General features: G+C 52.1%; 1 protein-coding gene across 3 annotated transcripts in view; it reads right to left on the reverse strand.

The window, feature by feature from the left end:
- Positions 1-9,061, reverse strand: part of CTTN (cortactin) — a 44,517-nt gene extending 35,456 nt beyond the window's left edge. For all 3 annotated transcript variants that reach the window (XM_027856068.1, XM_027856067.1, XM_027856066.1), the window contains exon 1: positions 8,981-9,061. The gene's annotated coding sequence lies outside the window, so the exon portion shown is untranslated. The remainder of the gene's footprint in view (positions 1-8,980) is intronic.
- Between the last annotated feature and the right edge of the window lie 362 nt (positions 9,062-9,423).

Consider the following 9,423-nt stretch of genomic DNA (forward strand, 5'->3'; position numbering starts at 1 on the left):
CACACACACACACACACACACACACACACACACACACACACACACACGCACAGGAAATGCCTGGCCACTGGCTCAGTTGTCAGAATAAACCTCTGGGGACTGCTCCAAGTTGGAGAAAACAGGGTTCCATTTTTCTGTTCATTATGTTAATATTACTATAATATGACTCTCCTCCTGAGGATTTAGAGCAAAGTGGGCTAGCTGGAAAGCTGGCAAACAGCAAGGGATCAAATGATCGTGGTGCGGTTTGAGGGGGGAACATAGCCTCCACTCCTGACAGATAAGTTGTTGTTGTGCCTAGCAGAGGCTGCAGCATTGGAGAGAAGAGCAGGAGCTGAATAGATAATGATGAGGGTAAAGTTACTGTACTGAGAAGCCAAGAAACCAAGAAGCTGGGAAACTGAGGAACCCAGAAACTGAGAAACCAGTCTGGAGGCCCTGGCCACAAACCACAAGCGGCTCCCTTCTCTCCCTCTACATGACCTCACTGGGTGAGCTCATCGGCTCCCATGGATTTAATGACTGTCTCCATGCTGACGATTCTCAGAGCTCTGGATCCTGCCCTAACCTCTCTGTTCACCTCCAACCAATCTCACATCACCAGCTGCCTTTCTGACACCTCGCCTGGTATGTCCAACAGACACCTTGACTCAACATGTCCCAAACAAAACTCGCGATGTCTCCTCCCAACCCCCCCTTCCCCCCTTCCTTATTACAGTCGAGGGCATCCCCTCCTCCCAGTCCTTCAGGCTCCCAACCCAGGAGTCACCCTGGACTGGCCATTATCTCTCCCAGCCCACGTCCAAGCTGTTCCCAAGGCCGTCAATGTCTCCTCTGCCACATCTCTCAAATTCGCCCCCTTCTCTTTTGACACTGCCACCATTATTGTCCAGACTTTATCACCTCCTGTCTCCTGCAATAGCCTGGGGGTGGGTCTATCTGCCTCAAGTCTTTCCCCTCTCCTCCATTCAGTCTTCAAAGTGAAGGTTCAACCATTTCTCACACACACACACACACACACACACACACACACACACACACGCTGTGTGCTGGAAGCAGTTGACTGCTTCCAGTAGACTGTAAGCTCCCAGAGGGCGGAGGTTGCTTCATTTTTATTTTTTTATCCCCAACATCTGGCACAGAGAAGACACTTAATGTTTGTACAATTGGATTAAACATATAATTTCCAATCCCCTTAACCTTCTCCTCCAGGGATCAACCCCACTCTGCACATTTTAAATGTCATATTGTGCAGAAGTGAGGCAGCTAAAAAGGGGCCACACCTAGCAGTATGACCTCAGTTACTTAAACTTCTGATGTCCCAGAGCTAGACAACTGTCCAAGAGTAGTACAAATCGCACGCAACAGTTGCTGCCCTGCATTGCTAGGGAAGGGCTTTGCTCACCTGGGAGGCCCAGCCCCTCTCCTGGGCTTACATGGCACACTACCCTAGGCTAGGCAGGACAGAGTTACAGAGAGAGTGTGTGGTTCTAATGTGCAGTGAGCTTACTGGCTCACTGAGGAGCCCCAACTGAATACAGCAAACACTGAGGAAGTACAAAGATGCAGCACAGAGGGAGACCTAGGAAGATAAAAGGGAACCAACTAGGGGTGCCACAGGGCACTAAGCCTGGAGTAGGGAAGACCTGAGTTCAATTCCAGCCTCAGACGCTAGCTGTGTGATCCTGGACAAGTCACTCAACTGATGACTGACTCAGTTTCCCCAACTGTAAAATGGGGATAATAATAGCACCCACCTGCCAGAGTAAGCTTAAATACTTTGGCCACCTAATAAGAAGACAGGACTCACTGGAACAGATCCTGATGTTGGGAAAGACTGAAGACAAAAGGAGAAGGAGACAGTGGAGGATGAGATGGATGGATGGTGTCACAGAAGCAACAAACATGAGCTGGGAAAGACTTTGGGAGATGGCGCAGGGCAGAAAGACCTGGGGTGTGATAGTCCCCGGAGCCACCCAAGCGCAGACCCAACTGAACAAAAACCTCCCAAGGTTCAGTGAGAATCAAATGGAATCATAATTGTAAAGCCCTTCCACAGTGCCTAGCACCATGGCCAGCACACAGTAAGTCCTAGGTAACTATTCGCTATCACCATTATTAGTATTAAGCTGTCTGTCTCCAGGGAGCTTAGGTTCTAGGTCAAGTCACCTTCCAACGAGTAGGCTAGTATTCCTACATATTCCTGGCAGGAACTGTGGAATAGTCGGACTTTATATCCCCAGGGAAGACTCACAGAACCAGAGTTAGATGGCACCTCAGAACAAGCCATCCACAAAAGGCATCCCCATTCAGCCTCTGCTTGGAGACCTCCTAGGAGGGAGGAACAGCCAGCAGCAGAGGCAGGAAAATCTGGGTGACCTCCAACCTCAATTAGCTTCTTTGTACCCTCCCCCTGCCCCCATTCCTCCAGGGTCTGACCTCTGAGACCCAAGAGAAAAAATCTGGCCCCGCCTCCACACAACAGACAGCCCTTTCCCTAAAATGGCTCTTAGGTGCATCCAGAATCTTGTCTTTTCAAAGCTGCCTTCCCCATTCTTTCAGATAATCCTCCTGCAATATAAACCCAAGGGCTCTTCACCACCCTGGCAGCCCTCCTCTGGACAATCTCCAGCTCACTCTAATACACAAAACTAAACAGAATATCCCAGATGAGGTCTAAGGGGAGCGGAGGACAGTGAGGCTGTCCTCTCTACTTCCGTAAACTACACCTTCTCAAAGCTACCTGACACGGCACATCCCATAGCTTCCTCAGAGCCTGCAATCCACTCAAACCCCCAGATCTTTTTTTTCAAAACTGCCTATTCATGTGTTACCCACTGTACATCCGTGAAGCCAATTTTTTTGTACCCACGTCTAATATCTGTAAAGTACTTAGCACAGTGCCTGGCACATAATTCCCCTTACTCCCATGAACTTCAACCAATTAGACTCAGCCCAATGATCCAACCCGTCAGAATACATTTGAAGGTAAGCTTCTAGAGAGAGCGCCATTTGGGCTTCTTCTTTGTTCCCCAGTACTTAGCACTGTGTTTGGCCTTAAATCCATGTGCAGTGACTGACTTTGGATCCTAACTCTCACCCCCAAGGCAACTCTCCCTCTGAGCTTGGTGCCTGCGGCAAATACGATGAGTAGGTCAACTATGACTTTATCCAAGTCATTGATAAAAACGTGACACATGCCAGGGCCAAGCATGGGGCTCTGGGGCCTTCCCCCGTGACATAGAAGCATTTCCAACTACTCTTTGGGTCCGACCATCCAATCGCTTCTGGCTTTGTCGGGTGGCATTATCGTCTACTTCAGATTTCTCTTCCACAAGGAGATGATACTTCATTGAAAGGCCAGCTCAGATCTGAGTACACCACGTCCCAATACCCCAGAGGCCCCACTAATGGCAGCCTCACTGGTGGTTGCCTCAGCGCCCCCTACAACCATGCCCAGCTCAAGCAGCTACTCACCCCCCAGACACGACACCCATGAGGAACCCCTATCATCGAACACCGGCATAAGGCCAGGGGACAAATCCAGAGCTCCAACTCCAGCATTTAGCTTGAGGCAGTGAGGTGGCACAGGAGCTTTATAAAGCTCTGGACCTCAATCAGGAAACCCTGAGGTCGAATCCTGCTTCAGAAGCCTCCTAGCTGTCTGATCCTAGGTGTCGTTTAACCTACTGAGGATGAGAAGTAGAGATCGAAGCACCTCCCTCCATAGTTACTGGGAGGAAAAATAAGATGTACTGCTACTAATTATGATTATATTTGGGAAACACCATGCCAACACATAAGCGGGTAGAGAACAAACCTAAATAGGTACAAGGGTCCCAGCGGTCAGGGATCAGAAAAGACTTCACATAGGATGGGATGTCTGAGCTGAACTCCAAGGAGAGAGGGGAGGGTGGGCCTTCCAGGCATGGGGCAGGGCCATTACAAAGATACAGAGGTGGGACTGAGTCTCATGTAAGGAGCAGAGAGAAAGCCAGTTTAACTGGACCGTGAGTGTGTGGATGGAACAAGGTAGAATCTGCCTGTGAAGGGAGGCCAAGCCAGGTTAGGAAGGCCTTCTCCTGACAAACTTAAATCTAAAGGAAATTGGGAGTTACTGAATGTTCTTGAGTGAGAAGCAACACGGGCACCATGGGGCACCATGGGGCACCACAGCACACACAGCACCGGGTCTGAAGTCAGGAAGACTCATCTTTCTGCTTTCACACCCAGCCTCAGACACTTCCTAGCTGTGTGACCCTGGGCAAGTCACGTCACTCTATTTGCCTCAGTTTCCCCATCTGTAAAATGGGCTGGAGAAGGAAATGGCAAACCAAACCCCAAATGGAATCATGAAGAAATCTCAACTGAAGAACAACCAAAGTAACATGGTCAGACTTGAGGAAAATCTCCCGACCGGGCATGGCAGTGCCTGCTGTATGCAATCCCTGCTCCTTCAAAAGACTAAGGCACGGCAGCTCTGGGCTACAGAGAATCCGCACGAATTTGGGCACCAATATGGTGAGCCCCAAGAAGGTGGGGGAAGACATCAGCTGCCTAAGGAGGGCTGACCTAACCCAGTTTAGAAATGGAGCAGGCCAGGGGGGGACAGAGACCCTACTCAAAAACCAAGAGCAAACCAAAAGTCACTTGGGCAGCTGTGCAGAGGATGGATGGGGTGGGGAGAAACTGAGGAACCCCCAAACTGAGCAGGCGCTGAGCCATCCCTACAGACCTTGCCTGCAAGCCTCACAAACGTGTGTCATATAATCAGCTCATTCCTGGGGCTTACACAAAGTCTCCAGGCTCATTCCCTGGACAACGGGGCTCGGGGCTCTCGGGATCACTGGGCCAGAGGCTGCTCCCAGGCTTCTTCGGGCCCTTTCCATCTCCTGGCATCCTTTTAAAACGCTACTTCATTTGATCCTCACAACAACCCGGGAGGTAGGTGCTATCATTCTCCTCACTTTACAGACGAGAAAACTGAGGCAAACAGAAATCAAGTGACTTTCCTGGAGTCACACAGCTAGTATCTGAGGCAGGATTTGAACTCAGGTCTTCCTGACACCAAGGACAACACACTCGCCAATACGCCACCGAGCTAGCCTGTCTCTGGACATTGCCACATGTGACCCACTCCTCTTCCTGTGCTCTGTACCTTCTGTGGTCAGAATCCCCTCATCTTCCAGGCTCAAGGCTCCTCCTTCCTGTACTCCTCCATGATGCCTTCCCTGAAAGGCTTTCCTCCTGCTGGGCCCCCGCACACCTTACATCGAAGCACCCTCACCGGAGAAGACGGTCCAGCTACCTGACACTGTCTGGGCCCTCTGAGGGCAAGGGCTTTCCTGGCTTCTTCATCTCTGTATCACAGCCTCAGTGCTACGCACCATGCTATACATACAGCAGGCATTTAATTCTTGTTCAGTCAATCCACAAGTATCTATTAAGTGCTTAATACATCCTAGGTACTGTGCTGGGTATTAGGTATACAATGAGAAAAATATAACAATCCCTGCCTTCAAAGAGCTTACATTCTATAGGGAGGAGGCATGAGCTATCTCACTATATACAGCTTTACAGCAAATGGAGACAAGGTAGTTTGGGGAGGAAGGGTGCTAGGTGAGGGCTGGAAAGGGAGGGATGCAAGGCCTCATGTAGAACGTAGGCTTCAGTGGGGTCCTGGAGGAAAGAAGGAATTCCAAGAGGAGGGCATTTCAGGGAGAAGAGAGAGCAAGGTGCTGTGGGAAAGGCAGCAGAAGGGCGGGCCGGCCCAGAGAGTCAGAAAACAAGCATTTCTTAAGTGTCTACTGTGTGCCAGGCACTATGAAAAGACCTGGAGAGAGAAAGGCAAAAACCCTGCCCCTGCCCTCAAGAAGCTCACATTCTAATTGGAGAGAAAATGTGAAAATAATGAGGTCAATCAAAGCAGACTGAAGGCAGTCCTGAGAGGGAAAGGCCTTCTGTGGTAGGCAGGATTTGAAATGAGTCTTGAAGGAGGCCAGGGCTTCTGAGAGGCAGAGAGGAGGAGGGAGGGCATTCCAGGCATGGGGAACAGCCAATGGAAAAGCCTGGAGATTGGAAATGGAGGGTCATGTATGGGCAAGAGCCAAGAGGCCAGTGGAGCTAGACTGCAGAATACAGAGAGGAGAGTAGAACATAAGAAGATGAAAGGCAGAAAGATGAAAGGCCAGGCTGTGAAGGGCTTTAAATACCAACCAGCTGAATCAATATTAGAATCTGGAACTGGGCTGGGGAACCTCTGGCTTTCTAGGTCCTTGGATTTGGCCAAGTCTAAGTTTTACCGAACAAATCCTTTTATGAAGCGGATGTGTTCTGTGAAGTTTGGATTCGGTCAAAGGGCTGCACTTGAGGACCTAGAGAGCCACATGTGGCCTTGAGGCTGCAGGTTTCCCACCCCTGGATTCTAGAAACTAGGAGCCCCTGGAGTTCACTGTAAGAACAGGGACTGCTTTTGCCTTTCTTCGTATTCCCAGTCCTTAACATGGTGCCAGGCATACAGTAGGCACTGAAGAAACACTTGTTGATTGGACTTGTGTGACATGGGCAGACCAAGGATTCAGGAAGTTCCTGAGTGCAAGGACTGAAGAGAGGAGAGGAGGCAGGGAGGCTAGGGAGGAGGCTGCTGCAACAATCCAGGGGAAAGGCTGGGGCAAGAAGAGAATACATGGAAAGTTCTGTGGTAAAGGGCGCAGGAAGGAGTGAGCGGTAACAAGCCTGGAGAAGCCCGTTGAAGCCAGGGCTCTCAGCACCAAAAAGGACAAGCAGCAGAGTTTATTCTGGGAGCCAATGGAGATCGAGAAGGGAATAGAAATGGTCAGACCTGAAGGGAAGGAAAGCCACTGTGTTGAGCTGAATCAAACAGAACAGCCTTCCTGCATAGCACAGAACAGCAGAGGTGGAAGGAACTTCAGCGGTCGGCTGGTTCGACCCTCTACAATGTCTCCAACAAGCAAACAGCCTCTGCCTGGCTTCCTCCAGAGAGGGAGAGTCCACTCTTTCCCAAAGGAACTCGGCCAGGCAGCAGGCATTTATTAAGTGCTTACTGTGTGCCAAACAGTGCTAAACTAGAAATATAAAGACAGGCAAAAAACAGGCCCAGCCTAAGCTCATCCTAATGGCCCAGGAGCGAAGGAAACAAACCCCTACGTACTTACAGAATGTCTCTATCTGTCTATGTGTACACATCTCTCTCTCCATCTATCTGTCTGTCTATCTCTCTACCCACCTCCCTACCATCTATCTATCCCGGTAATTTCAGAGGGAAAGCACTAGCTTTAAGGCAGACACAGAGAGAAAAGTCCTGTGGACAGTTCTCTCTGATGCCTACATTTACTCCTTAGCAATTCCAAACTAACTTGGGCACTCTGGGGCCAAAGAAAAGAAGTCTTAATCCTTTCTTTTTCTTTTCTTTTCTTTCTTCTTCTTCATCTTCTTTTTTTTTTTTTTAAAGAAAACAGCCTTTCAGATACTTGCAGACAAACATCACGTCCCCAGGAATCTGCTCTTTTCCCTTCAATCAGTTCTCAGATGACAGGAATTCCAAGGCCCATTATCATCCTCCCAGCAATCAAAACCATTCCCTAAAGTGGAAAGAGGGTGAAACTCCCTTTTCTTAGAAAATCTTTTAAATCCATGGCTCAGTAAAACTCAGCATATCCACACCCTCCCCCTCTCCGCAGGAGCAGGAAGTATTTGTCAAAAGCCTAAGCATTCCCAAGGAGATTCCACCCAAGTCTAGACCCCGAGAACCTCGGAAATACCTCCACTGCCCTCCTCACATCACACAGAGCAAGACTCCTCCCCCCGATTTCTGCTAGGAGGTGAAGTCGCCCCTCCTAAGAGTACTTGGACTCTCCAGCAAACATCTAACCAACTGGGAGAGAAATGTGATGCACTCGCAGTACACGAGGTACTGACTCATGGAGAGACCGGGAGGGAGTGAAAAGGCAGAAACTCAAGAAGGACTTAAACCCTAAATGCCTGTGTTTGAGTTGCCGTCCTATTTTCAAGGAGGTCCCCGAAGAGTGGGGTGCTAACCCGAGTGTTTTCGCTCTGTTCCCGCTGTCCTGGGCCGCGATCAAGCAGCTAGGCAGAGAGTCCCTGGCAGACCAAACCCCTTCCCCTAAAAGAGCCATTTTCTTGGGATGCCATCCTTTGGTCCCGGTCCGAGGAGCTCCCAGCCCATCCGGACGAAAAAATTCCAGAAGCCCAAGCCCACCTACCTTCACAGAACTTTTCCCTAAAAGAATTCTAAGCTCCCAGCGCACTGACGCCGGCCACAAAGCCACCGCAGCCCAACCTGCCTACCCACCCCTCCCCCAGAAGGGGAAATCCTACACACAGAAGCCCTCGGGCTGGAGGGGGAGGGGGCGCAGCATTTTTCAGTGACCTGAAGGCCAGGCATACCACAAGAGAGGGGAGGCAGCGGCCTGTGGGTTAGGGGAGGCGCCACACCCATTTATCAGCACGGTCCGAGCAGGGCCGGACCGGACCGGCCCGGCCCGCAAACCGGGCCTGGGTTATGCGAGACAGACTCCCACACACATGCATCACACCCAGTTTCCACTTGGCTCTCCCTTCTCTCATGCCCTACTCTACCCCGTGGCGGAGGGGGTGGGGGGGAAGCAGGAGGGCACCCCCTTCACTGGCCACAACCCCCACCTCCACCCCAGACCGCGGAGGGAGCTCAGCTCGGCCCCTTCCGACCCCGTCTACACCCACATTCACGCTCAGCAGCGGCCCCTGCTCCCTCCACCGCCGCCGCCGCCTCCGCCAAAAGCCCGCAGACGACCAACCGCAGCACCCCAGGAGCCGCCACTTCCTCCCGAAACTCCAGCCGGGCCCGGCGGCGGAGGAGCCCGCCCTGGCCTTCCCCCCCGCAGCCCCTCGCCCCGTGGTGCGCCGCGCCCGGCCCGCGGAGACACCGGGCAGCCTCAATCTCCCGCCTCCGCGCGCTCACCTCGGTCCGTGCGTCCGCGCTCGCCAGCGACCGCCGATGCTCTGCCCTCCTCTCCCCTCCCCGCCGCTCCGGTCCAGCCGCGGTTTCCGCTCGCGACACTTCCTGTGTCGTCAGCACCGGGATGGGCCCGGGATGGGCCCGGGATGCAGAGCCCACAGGAGCCACCTGCGGGGCGACGCCAGCCCTTCCCGGCCCGGCACGCCCTCCCTGCGCCCTGCGCCCTATGCCTCCCTCCCACCTCGGGTCTTTCCTTCTGCTCATCCCTCCCAGCTTAGCGTCCAGCCCTCCTTCCAACTCATTCATTCATCCTTCCCTTCCTTTGTCGTTCCACCCCACGCCTGGGCCCTCGGTTAGCATTTGATCTTCCTTCGGGAGCCGGGCCCTCCCCCAGCAGATACTTTGTATCCCTTCAGGACCTGTTCCTGGCCAGGGTCGGAAGCCCG

This window comes from Vombatus ursinus, unplaced genomic scaffold (assembly GCF_900497805.2).
Source record: "Vombatus ursinus unplaced genomic scaffold, bare-nosed wombat genome assembly UNPS02011369.1, whole genome shotgun sequence".
NCBI classification, from domain to species: domain Eukaryota; kingdom Metazoa; phylum Chordata; class Mammalia; order Diprotodontia; family Vombatidae; genus Vombatus; species Vombatus ursinus.